Here is a 24,220-nt window from a genome sequence, read left to right as displayed (position 1 = left end):
ACATTGAAATTGGCAGTGATTTCTTGGATATGATTTCAATGGCGCAGGCAACAAAAGGGTAAATAAACTCCCTAAAAATAAAAAAAAATATTGTATATCCAAAGACAATGTAAACAGAGTTAAAAGTTACTGATAGAATGGGATAAAATATTTCCAAATGCTATATCTGAAGGTATATTAATATTCCAAATAGAAATCCTAAAAATTAGCAACAATAAAAGCAAACAATACTATTTAGAGATAGGTAAATGACTAACATAAATAATGAATTTCCACAGATAACCAATCTTAGTTGTCTGTTGGATGGAAAATCTTGTTTCTCTGGTTCTGGTGTGTGTTACCTATTTCTTCTTTGTAGTTAATCTCTTTGAGTATTTTCTCTAGCGCTGGTTTTAAAGACATAAATTCCTTCAGTTTCTGTTTGTCGTGGAAGCTTCTTATTTCTCCATCTAATTTGATAGAAAGTTTTGCTGGGTAGGAAATTTTTGGCTGGAAGTTGTTTTCTTTCAGAGTTTGGAATATGTTGCTCCAAGCCCTTCTGGCTCTCATGACTTGGTTTGGGAAGTCTGGAGTGATTCTAATTGGTTTGCCTCTGAATGTCACTTGGCCCTTTGTTTTTGTTGCCTTTAAGATTCTCTGCTTGGCTTCCACAGTGGTCATTTTGACAATTATGTGGCGTGGGGATCCTCTTCTCTGATCCTCTCTAACGGGAGTTCTATAAGTTTCCTGGACCTGTGTATCGACCTCTTGCTCTATGTTTGGAAAATTTTCTGCTATTATTTCCTTGAAAAGATTGTTAATCCCTTTGGTTTCACCTTCTTTTCTCTCCTCTATTCCAATTATTCTTAGGTTAGCTCTCTTAAAATGGGCCCATATTTCTTCAATGTCAGATTCCTGCTGTCGGATTTTTTTTCTAAATTAGAAACTATGCGTTCATTTTTTTGAATGATCATCTTCTAGGAGCGAGATTCTATTCTCCATGTGGTCTAATCAGTTGTTTGTACTTTGAATTGAGGCCTTTACTTCATTAATTGCATCCTTTATCTCTTTTTGGCTCTCTCTGAATTCTTCTCGAAACACCTCTATTATTTCTACAGTTATTTTCCTGATTTGATCTTCTATAAATCTCTGAATTTCTAATTTATCAGGTTCTGATGTTGTGGGGTTGTGGGCATTCATTGCTCCATTGTTATTCCTCTTTCCCATGATTTCGGAAGTTTGTGCCTTCTCTGGGTTCTTCCCTGGGTCACTACAACTTCACTTAAGGTGCTGTGGATCTCGAGTTTATGGTATCTTAGTTCCCACTACTCCTTTACTGGGTTGTATCACAGAGACTCAGACCCTGGGAGTCAATCGAGGCTGCTTTAGACCTTGGGGGGTGCCAGGTTGGGCGTTCTCCTATGGTGTGATATCTCTGCCACCACCACTCCCCCACTGGGTCAAGTCCCTCGGAGTACAGTACTGGGATTTCTCCTCTAGGGACCCCAATTTGACTCACTGTTGGGTGCGCAGATCGAGCTGTCGTGGACTCGAATTCGCTGCTGCTGCCACCAGTAGCAATATGGCGCCGCTGCTGCGCCCTCGGCTGTGAGGCTGGCGTATTTTTTTTCTGTTTTTGAACTCCACTCTGGGTCCCTGCAGGGTGCGCTGTGCCCAGCCCCTGGGAGCTTTAGATGCTTCCTGCGCTGAGAGATCTGCCGAATCCTGCCCGGCTGTTCCGCAGTGGCTCACCTCGGCTCACTGTCCGCCGCTCCTCTCTGGAGCTTGGTAGGCTGTTGAGTGTGTTGGTCTGGTGCCATCCGGTGAACTCGCCGCTGCCACCAGCAGTAAGGCACTGCTGCCGTGTTCTCGGGCGTGAGGCTGGCGTATCTCCTCTCTGGTTTCTGAACTCCGTTATGAGTTCCCTTCCACTCTGGAGCCTGGTGCTGCAAGGCAAAATGGCGCCCGCCGCTTCACGCCGTGGCTCCGGCTGCAGCACTGCGGTCTGGTTTCTGGTGTCTCATTTTTCCAGCCCTCTTTTTCTCTGTCCTTTAAAATTACATTTTTTGTTTCTCTGCTGATGGTGTTTTCTGGCTATGAAAGGCGCTGATTTTGTGGTAATAGAGATTGGTTGTTAGCGGGGCTCGTAAGCCCCGTTTTGCTCCATCGCCATCTTCCCGGAAGTCTCCCTACCTTGTCTTTTAAAAACAAAACCTCATACTGGAATTGGTAGCCATTGTTAGCTTCTCACATGCAAACAAAGAAAAAGGATCCTTCAAGTGCCCGGCATGGTGGCTCAAGCTTGTAATCTGCTTGGGAGGCGGAGACAGGAGGATTGTGCAGGTTCGAAACCCCTGGCTGGTTTAAGAGACCCAGTTTCTAAATGAAAATATAAAATAGGTCTGGGGTTGTAGCCCGGAGGTAGAAGGGTTTCCAGGAACCCCAGTACTACCAAAAAAACCCCCCAAAAAACAAACAAAAAACAACCTTTCAATAGTAAAATAATGATAATTTAAATTTAGTATGAGTCAAAATTTTCAGAGGACCTTCTAATAAAATCTCCCCTATATCCCTGGGAGGCCAACAACATTATCACAATATTATCATTGTATGAGGTAGAAATAAATATTTATAACCATATTATACAAGAATGTTATAAATGTAAAAATGAGAATAGCTTGGTAAATGAATAGAAAAATTTTAGAACTTCGAAAATGAAAATTTGCTTTTCTATTAAACCATAAAACTTCAGGGGTCTGTGAAGTCCCTCTCTTATGTAGTCTTACGTTTCATGTGTGGAGACAGACGAGGTGTAGATGGGAAGGGCTGAGCTTTGGCTGTTGGAACCTGGATTCTCCAGCACAGAAGTGTGCCAGGGAGTCAGTCCCTTAGGGCACTGCAAGAGAGTAAAACTCCCATTCAGATTTGTAAACCTCTCCTTTTATAATCTTTCTTCCTAATGCTTTTAACACGTTACTATATTTACACGGTGAGACATGAATATGCACACACCTAGATATCCCCAGTTTTTTAAATCGATTCAAGCACATTGATATAAGATAGCATGATGATAATGGTTATTTAGGAAAAGTAATTGCGGATAGTTTCTCTGGGGAAACAAAGACAAGTCTTGTCCACAAGGATTCCTATGCAACGCAAGTCCCCTAAAAATCTAAAGTAAATAAGTAGGGATACAGAGAGTGGGGCGTGGTAGAAATCCCAGAACTTGGAAACCTGAGACAGGAGGATTGCAGATTCAAGGCCAGCCTCAGAAATTTAATGAGATCCTGTTTCAAAATACAAAATAAAACAGGGCTGAGGGTATAGCTCAGAGGTAGATTGCCCCTGGACTCAATCCCCAGCAAAACACACACACACACACACACACACACACACACACACACACGGCATACAAAGAAATGTGAACAGAATTTGTATTTAAAACTTCTCAACAGCTGATGCAAGATACATGGAAATCAAGTCTCCATTACAGGCTCAGAGAAGGCTAAAAAAATAAGACGAAGAATTTGGAACGAATGTCGAGGAAAACCCTTTTTGGATCTGGCTGAGCAGATTTTGAATTGTTTATTTACTTGGCATTCCCACTGTCTGTTCTAGAATCATTAGAGACTTCTATGAGGAAAAATAAAAACACTTTAGAAAGCAAAGCCGTGCTTTCAAACACTAGGACCAGTTCTGAAGGCAACTTTACCTTCTTCTACACAATCGCATTTATCATTCCATGGCCCGGCGCTGATAAAACAGAAGCAGAAGGGCACATGGTGAAGGATAGAACCACGGGAGGAAGTGGGCTACCCAAGCATCCATAAGTAGGAGGTTCCATTTGTTCTAAACCTCCTCGGGCTTCAACACATTTTTATATGCCCAGACGCAAAGGCGACGTTTTCCTGTTTTTCCAAACTTGTGTTTCAGGAGCTCTGGCTTTAAAAGCTTTGATTTCACAAGGAACAAAGTGGCCAACTTTCTAATTTAGTTAAAGTTCCTGTAACTTAAGAAGCAGCTAAAAAGGATTTTGGTGCAGAGCAGTGTGTTCGCAGGGCGAGGACGCCACTGGCATGGTGACTATTTTTAGGGGACTGCTAGCAGGCAGCATTCTAATGAAAGGCTCGGCCGAGGCCCCTCAACGCCTGCCCGCTTTGTCCACCCAGACCGGAGAAGAGGCCGGTGTTACAATCACATTTCCCTTAGTTCAAAGACTTCATGGATCTGTGCATATTCTGTATGATTCAAAAAACTGCTGAGTTCCACGCGGGGGAAAAGTAACCATTTGCAAATCTGTGGATGAAGCATTGTGGTTGGTTGGTTGGGACGGAGCCATTCTTGGCTCCCGGAAGGGTGGGCTGAGAGGCAACAGATCTTCACTAGGATTATAACGGAAGAAAGTCCAGAGTAAACCAAAGTCACTGTCAATAAGGGAAATTCAGACTTTTGGAGGAAGTAATGTATTTATTGTTATGAATGCCTTTGTTAAGGGCAAAAGATTTTCACTGGAACAAAGGATTCTACTTAAACAACAGAAGTATAAACAGGACATTCCTCACTAGCTGCCTCTGGCTTTGGGTTTCTTGTGGTTTGGCTTCTTTGAGGAGAATCTGGCTGGGCTGGCAAAGTGTGGAGGAGCCTGGGCTGGGTGGAGATTGGGGACCTGGCTGCTCTGTCTCTGTCAAAAGTGACTCTTGAGCACTGGATGCTCCCACTGTTGGGCCTCAGTTTCTTTTCCCAATTGGAGCAGTGCTGCCCAGGACTCCCTCTGGCCCAAAGGATGTGAATTTGTATCTAGAGCTTCTAGGTTTGTCTTTGTATCACTAGATATCATGCAAGTGACTGTTCTTTTATCCAACAACTGAGTCCTGATATGATCTGTCCTGTGCTATTTTAGTAGAGTAGTCAGGACCAGAGACAAGTCCCGTCTTCCATGGAATCAGACTCCCTTTGAGTTGTAGGCTGTATCATCAAGTTATGTACCACTCAGAAAAAAAATCCACAGAAACTCCACCTCTTAAACTTTGGCTATCAATTTTAGGTTGCATCTGATTTCAGAAATATTTAAAAAAGAGATAATTATGTGTAGCTGAGGAGGATGTAATTTAGCAATAAAATGCAGGGGGGGGCAGTAGAACAGGTACTAAGGGAGGTGCCAAAGAGAGGTATGCTGTCTGCCTGGGAGGGTGCTCCTGAAGACCTTTGAAAAGCCTCGAGTTGGCCAAGAACCAGTATAGCATGGGAGCCAGCCTGCCTGGGGGCCATTCCTGTCTTTGCCACTTGTTGTGGGACATAAGGTAGGTATCTCCATCTCTTTGTAACTTATTTTTATTATCTGTAAAATAAGGATAAGGCTTCATAGAATTGTTGTAAAGATTAAATGTAAAGTATGTAGAACAGAAGTGGGCACTAAAGAATCAACTTCTTGAGTATTAGGATGGACATGAGTGTGTGATAAATGCCTGGCTCCCACACTGGTATGGGAGACCCAAGGAAGTAGGGAACAAAAGTGTTTTGCTCACTCAGTGTAGATGTTGGTGCCTCTCAAGGCCTGCTGGATAAAAAGTGCTCAGCAAATAACTTTCAAATAAGTAAAATTTTAATTTATGTCTCCTTATTGGACATAAGCCAGTATTTCCCCTTTATCCACAAGAGTACACTCTATCCACTGACCTCACCAGACTACCTGTAACTATGATGAAATGGAGGATGATTGAAAATCTACTGCTACTGGGTGTGGTGGTGCACGCTTGTAATCCCAACATTTGGGAGGCTAAGATCAGAGGATTGTGGTTTGCGGACAGCCTCAGCTACTTAGTGAGGCCCTCTGCAACTTAGTGAGACCCTGTTTCAAAATAAAGAATAAAAAATAGGGCTGGGGGTATAGCTCAGAGGTTGAATGCCCCTGGGTTCCATCCTCAGACCCTCAAAGAAATAAAAAAAAAAGAAAAGAAATCTACTGCTACTGGGCGTGGTGGCACACATCTGTAATCCCAGCTGCCCAGGAGGCTGAGGCAGGAGGATCATAAGGTTGTGACCAGCCTGGACAATTTAGTGAGAGCATGTCTTGAAATAAAAAAAAATAAAAGGGCTGGAGTATAGCTCAGCCCTGGGTTCAATCCCTCAGTACCGAAAGAAAAACAATAAATTTTGGTCCAGTTAGTAAATGTCTCCCGGCGCTATATTCCTACTTCCTTGCAAGTGATGACTGCCTTTGTCTTATGGGCCTGTAGACTCTGGCCTATTAAAAAGGACAAAAGTAGATGCTAGAAATAAATGAGTAAGAAGACCCGCCGTTTCCACAACTCAACTTTCTCAAGGCTGTGCTGATGGGAAGGCAGATGATGTCCTTGAGCAACTTCACAACCCAGATAAGACTGTCTAAGACAAAGGGACTGTCCCTGCTTTGACAAATGGGACTGACCTTCCAGTCCTGGTAAAACATTCTGGTATCAACAAAGTCTGTATCAGGTGGGAGGATGATATATTGCTGGAAGTATGTAAATCTACTGGCAGGTGTTAACTGGCTGCCTAGTTATGCAATTAACCCACAATTCATAAGCACATCCGAGAAAGAAGAGAAGTTGTATTTGCCATCTTTTCTGGCTTTTTAGTTAAGTGGCTGTATTAAGAAACACTTCTGGAAAAGAAAGATTCATTAGTCGCACATTCTAAGACTCTCGGTTTGAATTAAGACTCTGTAATTCAGCCTGAAATAACACTTGTCTAAACATAAGATGAGTCAATTAGTAGAATCAGAGGAATTTCCAGCTTGCTTTGTATGTTTTCCTTGGTGCTACCTCTAGCAGTCAAAGAAGGTAACTGAAAATATCTTTCCTCTCTCAGGATGAGAGTGAGTGGCATCTGAAGAATGAGGATTTCACATTTCATTTGAGTCAAAGGAGAAAAAGACATCTTCTATTATTTGGTCCTCTGTCCTCAGTTCCAGATAGGAGCTTGCCTCTCTATCTGTTATCTTTGTGTCTGATCCAACATGTCAGCTTGGAGTTTCTTCACTGAACCTAATTCAAAATTGCTATACTTTTTTTCAAACTTGTAATTTATGTTGCTTTATTTTTCAGATGCTTGAAATTTTGAACTACTAATTGAAATTTTGATTCAATTTGTTAAAGCGAGGACCTGGGAGGGCATGATAATTATCTTCAAATAGTCAAAGGGCTGTCATGGGAAAGATGAAAAAACATTGCTGTATGAGGGTAGAGAACAGGGAACAGGTGCTGCAGAGGGAGTTTCCAGTTCATTAGCAAGATGGATTGTTTATCAGCCAAAGAGGAGCAAACATGAAATGGTTATCCCAGGACACTCTAGGTTTCCTATGCCAGGGTAATCTCTGGATTTGCTAGGGATTGAAGATGGGGGGGGTCATCTAGGCTATTGTCCAATAGCTGGTTATCCTCGCCTCTCAGTTACTTGGGAACCTTAACTTCCTGGCTCCCTGGTGATGGAGTGGGGCCAGGTCATTACTCTGGCTGTTAGGTCCAGCCCATAATATTTAATTGAGACTTTTAGAGTTTCCACTCCTGCCAGTGTGACCAAGGAAGCATAGACATGGCACAGATACAGGGACATGGAGTTGTAGATGGAGCCTCTATTGCTTCCCTTCCAGAAGGCCGGTGATGAGCAGTGACCCTGGCCATTTTGCACTGGACATGCAGCAAAAGAGAGAAATAAATGTTTGAATCTACCACAGCAGAGCCTAGCTCACCTGCCATGGATTTTGTTCAGTTACCCTTAGGCAGCAATAAGCTCGGGAGGCAGGTTCTTTCTCCAGCCTTGGGGTGTGGATCGTGATTGGTCACAGCCAATCTCAGCCTTCCCTGTCCCTGTTTCCAGAGAAAACTCCAGTCAGGGTTGGCTGTGTGACTGAGTTCTGGCTGATGAGACTTAAGGGATGTGCCGGGAAGGGCAAACAGCCTCTGAAAAAAAGATTTCTCAACATGATAAAAAGAGAGCAATTATCCTTTTCCTGCTTATTATTTATCATTAAATTAAACTAATTAATTAATTTTTTATACTGGAGATTGAACCCAGGAACATTATACCTCTGAGCTAGACCCGCAGCCCTATATTTTATTTTATTTTTTTAATTTTGAAACAGGGGAGGGTCTCATTAAATTGCTGAGACTGGTCAAGAACCTGTGATCCTCCTGTCTCAGCCTCCCAAGTGCTGGGATTACAGGCATGGGCCACCACGCCTGCTTTTGATTGTTTCATGTGAAATCATGATACTTGAAGATAAAAAGAAAGGCATAGTCTATCTGACAGGGTGGTAAATGTGTGAAGTTCATTATCCCAGGAGGAAGGACAGATTTAGCTGTGTGGTAGGCCCATGTGATAATTCTGCCTCTAGCCCATGAATACTTCTACTTGTATATATCATAGGCTCCTCAAACTTATGTTTAAAACCTGTTCTTCCTCTTAGGTCTCTGTCTCAGCTGAAGTAACTATATTCTTTCCTCTTGCCCAGATTAGAAGCCCATGACTGGTCCTTTTCTCCTGCCTTTTGCCCATGCCGCTGCACCTGCTCCTCTCCATCGCTTCAGGCCATCAGCACCTCTGCAAATGACCACTTAGTTGACCAGACCATGACTTGGCCTCCAGCCCAGGTTCCCTCCAGCTTAGGTCCAGGTTGTGGCCAGAAGGACTTTTCCAACAGAAATTGATCATTTCAGCCTCCCTCTTACAACAGCCTCAGTGTTTTCTCTCTGGGTAGAACCTCACTTTTGGGCAAGTTTATAAGACTTTGCATGGTGTCTCTTTGGTCTTCAGTCTGGGTTTTGGCCAACTCCCACCGGTCCCCTTGGCTCCATCCTTAACTGCATTACCTGCATTTCAGGAAAGGCTGCATGCTTTTGCTCCTGGCTAAGCCACTTTCTTCAATCAACCCTTCCTTTCTCTGCCCCTCCCTTGCCTTGCTAGCCCCTCCCTAAGACCTTATTTCAATTACTCTCTTCTCAAGGGAGATGTCCCTGCTGCCGCCTTGGGTGCCCCTCTGTGAACTCTATTTCTACTGCTATCTTAGTATTTTCACCACCGAGTTAAAATTTCCTATCAATCCTCCATCTCTCCCACTAGATTGTAGCCCCTTGGGGGTAATGATCACCCTTTCCATCTTTGGAAAAGTGCCTGGCATGTTTTAAGGCCTCTGTGGAGGATTGTGGGTGCGATTCTTCACACACCTTGTTGCTAGACAGAGAAAGTAGTTGTAGTGGATTTTGAGAATGTACTGCTGGGGTGATGAGCCAGACAGCAGGAGGTGTGGCCATGGTGACAGACAGCCTGGGGTCAGCTCTGGAAGTGTAAGCCAGGCAATGAATGGCCTGTGTGTGAGGAAGCCAGAGGCCCAGACAAAAGGAAAGACAGAGGCTCAAGGGGCATGATCCTTCTCTTGGCAGTCCCCTCACAAAGGTCCTGGGTGGAGCACCAAGCTTGAGGTGACAAAGGTCCAGGTGAGGGCTATCTGAGCACAGAGCCAGGGGAAGGTTGTTTTCAAGACAGAGATGCAGATGGGACAAAAACAGAGACCTGTATTAAGCTGGTGAAAGCTGGCCCTGCCCCCATGCATGCAGCTGGGACTCTCTTTCCGGCTCTTCAGCCTGCAGTGGACTGGACCTTCTGTTCTAAGCAGGCAGACAGTGGGAAGCAAGCTTGGCCACTTGAAGGAGGGTTTCTTGGGTGCACAAATGACAAAACTTTGAATGAGAGATATTTCCATGAAGACCTAGAGTGAGGAGTTAATCAAAAAGAAGAATCAAACCTGGGCTTTGTTGGAGGAGAAATACATCAAGTAATAAGTAGAAAGCACACTTTGCCCAGGTCAAAGTTTTCTAAGTATCTCACCTTAGAACCTCATGTGATTGTCTACATGTTCCCCAAACCTCCTTGGCCTCCTTGTGAGATAGTGCAGGATGAACTGCTGATCTTTACTAAGGGCTAAGGTAGTCCAAAGGGTCCATGTCTTCTTGTGGAATCCACGCAACTGATGCCCAAATGATAAGTTAGAGTCTCTAAGAATTTGAAGGACAATAGAGAGGCCATTGCTTGCTACTCAGCACCACATAGCTGTGGTGGCATCCACAGCCAGGTTCTAATCCTCCCTCTGGCCTTGTCCACCTCTCTTTCAAATGCCAATCACAACTGGCTATTACACGAGTCCATTATTTTGTCTCCTGTTTTATTTTAGGTTATGAAACATCCTTTGACAGACCCTAACCCACTCCCAGACCCCTCTGTGGTGCACTCTGGGAATTCTTTGTGTGTCTGTGTGTGGTATAGAGATTGAACTCAAGGGTATTCTACCTCTAAGCTACATTGCCAGCTTTATTATTATTATTTTTTTTAACAAAGGCTCACTAAGTTGCTCAGGGCCTCAGTAAGTTGCTGAGGCTGGTCTTGAACCTGTAATCCTCCTGTCTCAGCCTCTCAAATACTGGTATCTCAGGCATGTGCCAATAACACCCAGGTGCTCTGGGGAATTGTTTATTTAGCCTTCATATTTTAATAATAATGAGTCATTCTTCATAGCATCATAAAGAGTAAGCAAAATACTCCATGTGTGTGCCTGGAGAGAAAGGCTCGCTCCCTAGATGGGTTTTCTATGTATAGTCAAGCAAATCAGCCTTTTTTTTTTTTTTTTTTGGTAATGCTGGGGGTGGAACCCAGAGGCTTTCTACCTCCGGGATATACTTCCAGACCTATTTTTTTTTTTTTATAATTTATTTGGAAACAGGGTTTCACTAAGTTGCTGAGAGCCTCACTAAATAGCTGAGGCTGGTTTCGAACCTGTGTGATCCTCCTGTCTCAGCCTCCCAAGCGCGGGGATTACAAGTGTGCACCACCGTGCCCAGAGCAAATCAGACTTTTGAACACCAATACATTTAGAATTGACTTAATACTTTTGCAGTCTTTTTGTTTCCAGGAGAATTTTTTACAATATGTACCTAATTGTTTCCCTTGATTTCCATTTTCTTTAAGGGCCTAATATTTTCTCATCTAACACATACAGCTCATCTTATTTCCTTTTATCCTTCAGAATTGCATGAAATCTCACACTCCAGGAAGATTTTGTAGCTGTGAGGGGATTTCATAACAAGTGAGGAAATCATTTGCTGACTCATAATTAACATGACATGAACACAACATGATGTGGACCAAGAGGGGCCCACTTTGAAAACATGGACTGGTCAAATTCAACTTGCCAGGCATTCTCTGTGCCAGAATTACATTAATAGGAAAGGGCTGTATTTTCCAGAGAAATTAGGTATATTGACATTGGTATGTATTCACATGTATACACATAGTCTATGGTAGTATTTCTATTAATGGACCTAAGTCATCCAACCCTATCTTTATATCTCCTCCCTGAATGTGAGACTATAATGCATCAATAAAAGTACAAAAAAGAAAAAAAAAAGAAATGAGTTATATTCAAAAGAAGTGACTACATCTGCAAAATAGGATTTGTCAGCTAACACAGCACTCAGATTAAAGGAGACTCAAGCAAGGAGATCCAGGTGAAGGCCAAGGAGGGACCTCAGGTGAAGGGTGGTAGGGGATTGTTGAACTAGATGTAGTTTCTTCCATCTTTATACTGTAAGGATTCTAATCCTTTAAAACTAGCACTAATGAAGGGAATGGCCCCATTAATAATAAAAGTAAATGCAGAATGCTCTATGCTGTTCTAAGAAGCCTAAATGTTTTATTTTCTGTAGCCTTTACAACAATCCAAGAAATTAAGTGCTCATGGTTGGAGGGTTAGAAACACAGAGAAGTTGAATGACTTGTCCAGCAAGAAAGTGGCTGAACTGGGGTTTGAACCCAGGCAGCCTAAATTCAAAACCTGCTATGAATGATTGGCTGTGTGCTTGACACATGTATGTGAGAGGCTCATTGTTTTCATATATTAATACAGAGGGACATGAAGGGAAAGGGTCAGATTTGAAGGGTCCTCTCTGATATGTGGGGCACATCAGCTGAATGAGAGGCCAGTCCTCTCTGCCCAAACCCCGCTGCTCTTCCTCACGCACAATCTCCCGAGGTCCCTCTGAGCGCTGGCCACTTTGGGGTGCCCTCTCACTGCATTTTGACATGCCAGAAGTCCACGCACCTCCCAGGCCCAGCTGAGTGCTGTGCGTCTCAATGATGTCGTCCTGGGCCTCCAGTCCTCCCCACCTCAAACTTCCCTGAACCCCTTTCTGTGTGGTCAGAAATAGAGAGTTTCATGGAGCATTTCTACTCACTTTGTTACCTAATTCCACTGCTCTGTAAGAGTATGAAAAGTACTAGATTTGAATGTGACCCACCCCTGGCACCCTCACCCTGCTGTCCCTCTGTCTACTGTCTGCTGTGGACTTGGATTGTAACCTGTACATCGAAGCTCAGGGCTTGTATTCCATGGATTTGGAGAGAAAAGGCAGAAGATTGAGAGAAAAAAGGTGGAGTGCTTTGGGAGAAGAGAGATGCTTCCCTAATAAGATAAAATGCCCAAATGGGGATGTCTTGTGCCCCTGAGATAAGAGGAAAGGTCATTTATTTAAACAGTAAATGGCTAGAAGTGCAGATAGGATTTATAGGGCTCCTAGAATCCATAAAAATTGCTTGCACACAGATGCATGCATAATAATCCTGAATTGGCTATGAAATTTATCTTCATGAGTAGAGAGAGGAGGGATTGTTGAGGCTGTTATGATTTTTGCCCCATCTTTCCAAGGAAGACAGGATTAATACCAGGATATATAAATCATGATGTGATTTTTGTATATATGCACAAAGCAAACACAATGAATATTTGATTTTCTCCAACTTCTGCAGGGCTAAATCAATTTGAGGAGATAATGGTAGAGGATTAAGTTATTGGAACGTGTGTAACTATAAAGTTTTGAATACAGTTAACTCACAAGTTATTACAATTTCAGTATAACATCTGTTATCATTGAAATAACAGATGTGTTGTGTATTATGAAACTAAGGGAAAATTGGATATGCATACGGCTTTCAAAAGGAACCAGGCTCATATTAAATTATTTGTGAGATCCAACACTGTAAAAATTATCGTAAAGGGTGTGCTGACTGATGAAGTATCCCTTAAACGAGGCTACAACACAAATATGGTATTAATAGAAAGTCACCTTAATATATGAGACAAAATGTTATGGGAACTCTTGCACTCTGTAATATTATAGAAGGAAAGTTATCATACTTAAGGATATAGAAAACCCACTTCCTCATGAGGGTTCTCTAAAATAAGAACTGTAAATGCCGCTGGGACACTCGCTCTCTCTCATAATCTCAAGGAGGCCTGCATTCTTCCTTGAACATGTATCTTTACTTTCCTAAATAAACCTCTGTATTTGTCTCTGAAAAAATATATAGAAAAATTTCAAGCCATAAAATGAAAAATAGCGATCCAAAAAAGCAGAATTGATGTAAAGAATAATGATTTCTCAATGTTTCCATCTCTATTTAGTTCTCATAATTTTATTTGCTTATTATAGTAACTAAACTACAAACTCCTCCTGACCGTTGAATGTCCACCATCTTTTCACTGATAGTATTTTCTCCTATTTTTTTTTATACTGGAATGGAGCCCACTACATTCAACAACTGAGCTGCACATCTATCCCCTTTTATTTTTTTATTTTGAAATAGTGTCTCATTATGTTGCTAATGGTCTTACTAAGATGCTGAGGCTGGCCTCAAACTACGATCCTCCTGTCTCAACCTCCCACGTACTGGGATTACAGTCATGTACCACTGATATTTTCTTAACCCAGAGTTGAGACATGTGCTTCAACAAGAACACACAGACTTGCAGAAATGTGGTAATCTATGACTTACTTGAAGTCTTCTCATAAAAGAGTGTGTGGTCACTTCCCCGTGTTGCTGAGTAAAGTGCTGGCCTCAAAGCAGAGGCTTAGAATTTGCATTGTGACCTGCACTTTGCCCCCTGTAAGGCACCTCTGTGAGTTTTCTGATTACATTGTTCTGATTGTATTATTAGTAGCATTCAGCTAATATTTCGTAAAGAAGCTGTTGGTACTGTTTTATTTTCTTTCTCTACCTGTCCACAAATGCGCTTTTCTTTTTGATAGATTTGGGAAAACAAATCCCATTTTACTATTATTTATCAAGATTCCTGGTCAGGAAAGAATATACCAGGAATGTGGAATGGAGGTTGGGAGCGATCTAATTAAGCTTGACTCTGTCTGGTTTTCAATTCTACTACCGTTGACAGTTCACTCCTAGGAGAAAGAAGTCCCAGTTGGTCTCCACCACAAAAAGGTTTTTAATAAAATATTCAAGATAGCTGAGGACCTTTAGAATGGGTAATTTTATTCAACATACACTATGATCTTCCTGCTGGTTGTGGGCTCTGGACCAATACCCAGGAGCTTCTCTTGGACTGCATGACTATTATGCATTATATTCCAGGATTCTGTGAAAAGTCAATTTACTTAAAGTCAGATACACCATATTTTAACTTTGAGACCAAAATTGTCTTTGAGGTTTAGTTTGCTGTCATGATTAAATTATTACTGTTCTGCAAATCTGAGATTTATTTTTAACTGTTTCAATGCTGCATTTTTAAAAAGATTAATGAATGGTTATAAAAAGAAAGAAAACAATTGAGGATTCTCTGATAAAGTGCAAAATTTCGTTAAATAATGCCTGTAGTGAGTTTACCTGCCGTTGGCTTTGCCTCTGGTTTTGATAGCCTGCCTACCCAGGCCTAGGACTTAATGAGATGGCTCCCTTCAGTGTCTTAGACACTTAGCTCCCCCAAATCTCTATCTACAAACCAATTTTTCCCATCCATTACAGAACGAACAAGAGAAATTGAATGTGTGGGTTGAAATCCCTGTTAATCAATTGGACGATTCCCTTTGGGTTGTGGTTGAAGAGCAAGTTTTCATTATCTCTAATAATTAGCATCGTCTTTTGTGAAATTAGCTGAATGGGCTGACACAGTAATCTATGGTGGATATGTCATGTGTCTTTCCATTATTAACTTTTTTAGGGGGGAGGAGGGAAGAGATGAGTAGGAGAAGAAACAGACTATGGAATTTTTTTTTCTTCTGATCTTGGTGGCATTTGACATGAGTATGTGTGCGTAGCAAGCATGATCTTTGAAGACAACATCGACAGTGTGGGCCATGTTCCTACAAATTACTCAATGAGTGAAATTGGACAACTTAATCTCTCTTAATTCCAAGCTTCTACCTTTGTAAAATAGGGATAATAATAATGCCTTTCTCATAAGGTGATATTGGAATGATAAGGATTATTATAAAATATGGTTATTGTAAAGATTCAAGGAGCGAGTATATGTGAAGCAGTTCAGAAGTTACTAGTACTTAGTAAATAACCAGTGCATCCCAGCTACTATTATTATAGGTTTCTGCCATATGACATAAAATTCTGTTCTATCCATCATGACACGCAAGATTCCTGATGAGGCACTGAAAGGCACATAAAGATGGACTCACTGTCCTCTCTGGCAGATCAGATGTCATCAGAAATGGCAGGGACATAAGGTGAGAGGGGCAGGCGCCATGGAGATTGCTCAGGGCAGCGTCTGGTGCAGGGCTGCAAGCAGCCCCTACATGGAGAGGGTTATGGCCGAGGAGGTGGTGCCCGTGTGGGACAACTCTGCTGGGGTGTGGTTCCTAGCAGCAGAGCCCCGGAGCCTACCTTTGCTTTTAAGAATGTTATGGACTGGAGTTCGTGTTCCTTCAAAGTCTATATGCTGCTGGGCATGGTGGTGCATGCCTGTAACCCCAGTACTTGGGAGGCTGAGATGGGAGGATCGCAAGTTGGAGAGGAGCCTCAGCAACTTAGTGAGACTCTCAGCAACCTAGTTTATTTATTTTTGTCTTCAAAACAAAGAATGAGAAGGGCTAGGATTATAGAGTGCCCCTGTGTTCAATTTCCAGTAACACACACATGCACACACACACTCACAGACACACATACTCTACATGTTGAAGTCCTAACCCCCAGGGTGATAGCACTTGGAGGTGGGGCTGCGGGAGGTATTACTTTAGGTTTAGGTCATGAGGGTGGGGTACCCATGATGGGTTAGTGCTCTTGTAGGAGGGGGAAAGAACTTGATGCCTCACACTCTTTCTCTGTCTTGTGAGAATACAGCAAGAAGAATGCTTCTGTAAACCAGCAAGCTCCAGGAACCACATCTTCTCACACCTTGATCTTAGACTTCACAGCTTCTAGGGCTGTGAGAAGTAAGTGTTGAAGGTATCCAGTCTAAGCAACCTGGTTACAGCATCCTGAGCTGAGACAGGGCTTCTGTGAAGTCCACATTATCCTTTCAGTGAGTCTTCATTCAGTCAGCCTCTGCTTTCTGCATCCACTAAGAAGGTGCTAAACAGACCCCCTCAGCAGCAGGATTCACATGCTGGGGATAGGGCTGGGCACAGCTTCTGTCTCCAGCACTCTTGGCCTGCTTCTTCCTGTCATCCTGATCCAGCAGGCTAATTTTTAAGCCTTTGATAGTTGGGGGAAGCTGATTGGCCTTGATCACTGCATCAAACAGCCCCCAGAAAAGCCCACGTGTTGTAAATGTAACAATTTTCAGAGGTGAAGTAACTGAATCATGAGAACTCTAACCTCATCAATGGATTGATCCATTTGCTGGATTAACAATTTGAATTACTGTATTGGTAACTGTGGGCAGGTAGGGTGTGGATGGAAGAAGAAGGTCACTGGGGCATGGTCTTTGACTGTATTTGTCCCCAGTCCCTTCTTCTCTCTCTCTGCTTCCTGGTGCCCTAAGTGAGTAGCAGTCTGCACCATGCCCCGTCACCACAATGCTTCTACTCTGGAGCCAGCCAACCTTGGACTGACCCTCTGAAACCACGAGCCAAATAAACCTTTCCTTCCCTAGGTTGTGCTTGTCAGGGACTTTGGTCTCAGCATGAAAAAGCAGACTGAAACACCACCTCAAAGGAGTCCACTCAACCTGGAGATTGGACCACTCTGAATCTAATTAGGAGCAAAGATGTGCTCAGGGCAGAGCTTGGGGCATCTTCCCTTAGCATGGAAGCAAGGAGTGGACACATCCTTGGATAGGGAGAGAGTAATAGGGCATATTATTGATTTTTCTAGTACAATTTTCTCCAGATGATGTAACGTAAGGCACAAGCTGGAAAGTCATGGTGGGGGGGGGGGCGTCCAGGGCTGAGATGGGATACCTTGGAAAAGCTTGGGAGAGGCACCAACTCCATTTCTTCTTCACATGTCAACAAATTCCAATAGCTTTTACCTGCTGGATATTTTCAGCTGTGTTGCTATAGAATATTAGACATCCTTTAATTGCAAACTTTTCATATTCTAATTATATTATTCCCATCTCCCTCTTTCTTCTTTTCTGTGAGTTATTTAGGGTCAGGAACTAATGAAGCATAGAGCTGGATCTGCTAAAGTTCCCGTTTGGTTGGGGGGGGGGGGGCGATGGCTGCTGTAGCAAACAAACCCAGCTACCGTGACCCAGACATCAGGGATGGAGGCCTGTTTCCCACTTACTAATAATCCAAATGGCAATTCGTGAGTCGGGTGAGGCCTCCTTTAAACAGACCAGGGATCAGGACTCCTGTCTTCACTGTCTTCCATGTGTGGCTACTCAGGTATCTATGCTTACCTACATCAAACTAGAAGGAGGATTACATGTGCAGAGCTTAATAAACCAAGACTGGAAGTGATACATATTCCTCCTCTTCCTCCTCCTCCTCCTCCTCCTCCTCCTCCTCCTCCTCCTCCTCTTCCTCCTCCTCCTCCTCTTCTTCCTCCTCCTCCTCCTCCCTTCTTTTTCTGCTTTCTTTCTTTTTTCTTTTTTTTGGTACTATGGATTGAACCCAGGGGGCATTCTACCTCTGTGCTATACCCTCAGACCTTTTTTATTTTTTATTTTGAAATTGGGTCTTTCTTAATTTCTGAATCTGGCCTCAAATCTTGTAATCCATCTCTTCTCAGCCTCCCAAACACTGAGATTATGGGTGTGTACCATCATGCCTGGCTAGAACATCATATCTGTTCACATTCTGTTGGCTAGAGCACAGTCACTGTGAGGTAGGTTAGGAAAGGTAGTCTAGCTGTGGGCCCAGAAAGAAGAAGGAGGTTTGGCATATTTCTAGCTACCTCCAGAAACTTGAGTAGAGCCCTAAGTACAAAGAAGGATTCAGATGCAGGAGCTGAGGGGATAATGTCTATACAGCAGAAGGGCCAGAGTGTGGAGCAGGAAAGCTGGCTGTGTGAGGAGCCCAAAGTAGAGTTAGTCTCCTTCGCACCAAGCTTCCTGATCTCTTTTAGTATCAGCGGTGAAGAAGGAGTGTGGTGGGTGGAGATGCTGGCCCGGCCCTCAGGCCTGGCTCACATCATGGCTCAGTGCTCACTCTCTGCGCTTTGGTTCCTTCCTCCACAAAAAGAAGGTAGAACAAATACAGAACCAAAAGTATTTTTAACGGGAGAAAAGAAATAGTCTCTACCTCATAGGCAGGGTGGAGATTGAGTGGGTTAAAAACCTATAAAAGATTTAGAAGAATGCTTAGCAGATGGTAAAAATTCAATACATGTTACAGCATGTACATTTTCCATTGACATGTACATATTTTTTGTGTGATGTGTAACTTATAGCATCGTAAAGACAAAGATATAGTAATTCTTGGGCAAGGGAAAGCAAAGGGGAGGAGGTCAAGGGATTTGCCTTTAGCTTTGTATTTTGGTCTCTAATAGTGTCACAATACTTTGTCTTAGGAATCTTAGCACTTTAGAGAGTCCGTGCTTTCTTCTAATTGCCTTTGCTGTCCTGCCAATTATCAGTTGGTTCTTTAGTGACATTTGGTCTTCTATTTTGTATTATGACATAAATCTTTTCTCCAACCTTTTGTCTGAAATTTGGCTCATTTGTACAAGGAGTATAATGACACTCATTAGTATTGGGGCCCAGCTGCTGCTGGCTTCCTCGGAGCACAGCTCCACTCACGTGGGTCTTTATTTCAGTGGGTGTGCTGCCCATTAAGGCAAGGTCATTCCCAGTCCCTGCACTCATTTCCTCTTTCCTCTTTGTGCCCCCTCTGGCCTGCCATCCTATTGTTGGTGGGTTGCCTTCCATGATCAAAGGCCACCCTACTCCTTCTCCATCCCTTAGGCTGCATGTTCTTGGGGTCCTATGGAAATATCCCCAGGCCAGCCTTTGCCCAAGTGCAAGTCTGGTGGCTACTTCCACCAGCTGCCCAGAGGGGTGGAGCATCAGCCTCCGGATAAGGTGATGGGTACTGAGCACTGACATTTGATGAACTACTTCTCTGAATTTTTGCTTCACAGAGAGGCCGGGTGGAGTGGGCTAGCCAAGTCCTCAAAGAAGAAAACATTGTGTTTCCACTCGACTTCACATTCTGAAGGAAACTGGCTGGGCAACTTCTTGCAGGAGGCTCATGTAACTTTAATGCCTCGTCCTGGCACTGTTTACTTGCCTGGCTGCAATGGCCCCTTTGCGTGGCCTTCTGGAGGACAGGATTTGTTCTGTGCCTCGAGGGCGCGCCGTCCCAGGTCAGCAGATGGCCTTCTGATTACTATTTCCAGCCTGCCTTACCTGACCATTCCTTCGCTGTATGAACAGCTGTTTCCTTCACTTCGGTGCTGCCCAACCGGATTGGTGATTTTTCTTCTGCCCTTCTGTTTGCACAGAACATAAATCTTTCTCTCTTTCTGACCTGGCCTGCAGTTCCATCCACCTGTGCCTGCCTTGAGCAATATATAACTCTTGCCAGGCTCTGTTTCCTTTGCTGGCTTCAGCCTATAAACCAAACTTTCTTCTTTCTTCCTCCCCCTCCACTGGGCTGATTCAGCACTCTCAGAGCACCTGGCTGCCAGTTAACACTTAAACACAAAAAGTACATTATCTTATGAGTCTGACCTGAACTGGAAACTTCCAACAGAACGAGATATGCAACAGAAATATCGGTCCCATTGGCCTCCTTTCTCGACTCTCCTGGATTCTGGGGAGACTTAATTTATACCAGGTTAACAGTGACTGCACTAATTGAAAATGAGTTAATTGAATAACCTGGTACTTAGAAAGGATTTTGAGCTGTCAAAATACAACCCGTCAATTGAGTCAATCCAGTTAAATGTTTAAGAGTGATCACAAGAATTTAGTATAATCTTAAAGGAAAAGAAGCCTAGGTTTCTAAGACAAAACTTTTCATGGATTCTAGACCATTACTTATCCAATGCTATCAACATTTCTAATTGCTGCACCTGGTTTTCTGGTGTAGGGTTTTATTAAATTATTTTGGTTTTTGCCGGGCGTGGCGGCGCATGATTGTAATTCCTGTGCTTGGGAGGCGGAGACAGAAGGATCGCGCTGGTTTGAAGCCAGGCTCGCTGGTTTAAGAGACCCTGTCCCCCCCCCCAAAAAAAATAGCTTTGGGAGTGTAGCCCAGAGGTAGAAGGGCTTCCAGGAACCCCAGTACCACCAAAATATTATTTTGGTTTTCTGGATTAGAAAAGAATCTCAATACATGTCTTGGTTTTGTCTTCTTTTTAAGGAAGGTGTGCAACACTCTCAAAAGAATGTTTCCCATCTCCAGCTGAAAGCCAAGATATTCACATGATACAGTATGTGTCAACAAGCTGGTCAGAGGGGACTTGGCTATGGTTATAATAAACTTTGTGGTGAAATGAATGAGATACTGTTTTAATGGGAACCAGCATCTTCCAAACACATGCACACATATGCAACTATTCATAGGTGATGACTGAAGAAGAATGCTCAACTGTCTTTCCATTTCTTCTGAGTGCTGAGAGTGTAGGATTGAAGAGGGTCCCCCCCTTACACACAGTTTTTGCTTTGTAGTGGGTCAAGATTTGGTGTATGGTTAAAACCTACATGATCTAAGTGCTGTTGAGAGTTGAGAGTCTTTGCTGTGTTTGGGATGCTTTCAGAATCACTTAAGTTGAATCAACAGGGCATGGAACATCTGGATGGAAAATTCTGACCACTTGGCAGGTCTCTTTACCTCATAGAATTGGCATAGTGGATCTACTTGAATTAACGTATCATCCCATTTTTTGATATAGCAGAATAACCCATTATGGAACAGGCATGGTGGTTTTCATCTTTCAGTGTGTTTACATCTGTTATCTCATTTGATCCTCACATCAATGCTGTGACATATGCCGGACAGATAGAATGTTCTCATTTCATATGTAGAAGAAAGCAGGTATGCATGGTGACATGATCTTATGGTGTACGTCTCTGATGAGAAACCTCTGGCCCTACCAGATGCTAACATGCCATTTGAGTTATTGAATCTAAGGGCCCATTATGCATGATGTGCTTTTGAGTGTGAGACCCAGTGACTGTTGATAAATATCTCTTCCTAAGCATTTGCAATGCATCTATGGCACTTCAATTATGTGTTAAGGAAATAGAACATTCAGTTTTTTAGACCACCTCTTCATAGTGTAGGATACTTGGTTGTTAGTGGATAGGATTATAGAACTTGAGAGATGATAAACGTGAGAACTTTTTAGTTGAGTCTTTTCATGTGACAGATGAGGGAATGGCTGCCATTCCGACAGTTGAGGGTAGAGAAGTGACTCTCTCGAGATCTTTTGGGTATTTAACAGCATACCCTAGTTCCCTGCCTTTCCGTCTAATGCCTGTTCACCATGGGGTTGTATCAGAGAAACGAACCTGTACTCATCAGAGCCAGGGACAGAAGCCCACCCAGGGAACACTTGGATCCTGCTCACAGTGTATACAAAGGAAATCACATTTTATACATGATTTTTTTTGCAAAAAATACATTAATACATATATATGTACATAATACAACTATATGATTTGTTTAAAAACATGGACTTTAGAGAATCAATATATAATAAAATATTTGAATTAGTTTTAGATGCAGGTATGTTTTTTTCATCCATTTCTTCTGTGTTGAGGCTTGTTTAATAATTTGTAAATTCATTAGAAATGTATGATGAATAAACTAGTTGGGAGTTAGGCTTATGGAACCACTCATCTCGCTTACTAAAAATCTCAAGTGTGTCATGGGAGCTTACCATGCTTAAGCACCTTGATTGCTTTTTTTCCACTTAATTCTCTTGGGTGCCCTGTGAAAGTGATACTATTAACCCATTTTACAGATAAACTGAAGCTTAGATAAGTGGAGGCTATACTCTCTTAAATCATAGAGTTTTAATTTAAATTAATATTTTATGAGTCGGGCATGGTGGCACACACTTGTATTCCCAGCATTCGGGAGCTGAGACCAGAGGATCGTGGTTTGCAGACAGCCTCAGCTACTTAGTGAGGCCATAAAATGCCCCTGGGTTCCATCCTCAGACCTGATATATATATGTATATATGTATGTATGTATATATTATAGATCTAGTACCTATGATTTTGAATATTGCTATTCTGCCCCAGTCATATTTCAAAGATAATTGTATGAAATTCATATGCTATTTGATTTCTATGTTAAGCATGAAATAAACTACCAACTAAGAATATAGTAACTTGCTCCATATTTTCTGTAAGACTTTTGGATTTGGCAACCAGGTAATTACGAGACAGGAGCTCTTTTGGGATGATGTGCGAGGGATCTTCAAGGTTGCTGAACACCACACATATGATATAGAGGGACTCTTGGGGTGAAACTTCTCTAGCAAATTATACACCTTTAATGAAATTTCTAGCATATGTAAGGAGAAGTCTGCATCAAGCCTTTTCTTTTTATAATTTGGATCCTTGTTTTAGAAAATAATGAAGATATATTCTTAAAAAGATAACATTCAGGGTAAAAATAATAATTAAGCTAAGTCTTAAAGCCCAGTATAACTGGGCATTGTGGTTCATATCTGTAAACTCAGTGCTTGGGTGGCTGAGACAGGAGGAATGCAGGTTGAAGGCCAGCCTCAGAAAGTTAGTGAGACCCTCAGCAACTTAGAAAGACCCTGTTTCAAAATAAAGTTTAAAAAAACATAAAAAGACTGGGGGGAGTATAGCTCGGAGGTGGAAGACCACTGAGTTCAACTCCCAATACTAAAATACAAAATCAAAGCAAAAAGTTAAAGACACTGAAACAAAGCTCAGTGCATGTTTTTGCTTGTTTCTAGGTTATGAATGGAATAGTACATTTCATATTTTTCCTGCTCATTGGTTCTTCAGGTGTTAATCAACCAAATTTCACCTGCTGATCACTGAAGACTCAGTGTGAACCATTCTGGCATAGACCTACTTCCCACCTCAAGTGAGAAAACTTAGATTTTTTAATTTTGAAACCACACCGATTTAATAAGGAAGAACCCACAGAGAGCTTAAACGGCCTCACAATATCTCCCTTACAACTCCATTTTCCCCTTAACTCTCCACCAGCTCTTTCAATAAACATGAACTTATGAAAGAAAAAAGCTACATAAAATTTTATACTTCTCATATTCTGTTTCCCTTTTTAAGTTGCAAACTTGAGCTTGATTGTACTGCACTGCAACCAAAAGACCCCCTCAGGCAAGAAACACATTATGGAAAGCTATTTATAAGGTTTAAATTATCCATATTAGCATACTTAAGATTCACCAGTGTGGTTTCTTGATGCCAGATCCAATCCACAGTGAAGCTTCTGCATTCCGTTATAAAGTTGCTACAGAGACTGTCTTAGGAAGAAAATGTGGAGCAAACCCAGTGTTGGAAAATCCCTGGAGGAATTAACTAATCTACCCCCCTGCCTCTGGCAGGACCAAAAGCAAAACCCATTTAGGCATCTGTACAGGCTTATATTCCTGTTTTGTTTGTAAAACCTATTGGTTCCATCTCTTTCCATTTTTAAAAAATGAAAGCTGTAGGCAAAGTATGAGAGACAAAAAGGACTATATATGTATATATATATAGTCATAAATGTATACAGCCAGCACTTGATCATTAAGTATTTATTGGAATTCTCCTTTATTAAAAGGACAGCACTGAGTTTAGAAAGTTAACTTCGTGTAGAGCAAAACAGTTTATGCTCACGATGAACTTTTATTAGGAAGACATGCCATACCTTAAACTTAGGAAGACATGCCTACGCCAGAAACATTTGTATTCCAATTTAAGACAGCACTGGATTGTGTTAACCTAAATTTTAGAGATCTAATGTACACAAGTACAGACGATTCTAATCACATTCATTTGGACTTTTAGTTCTTTAGTATTTT

This window comes from Muscardinus avellanarius, assembly GCF_963383645.1.
Source record: "Muscardinus avellanarius genome assembly, chromosome: 3".
NCBI lineage: Eukaryota > Metazoa > Chordata > Mammalia > Rodentia > Gliridae > Muscardinus > Muscardinus avellanarius.
This window is presented reverse-complemented; position numbering follows the sequence as displayed.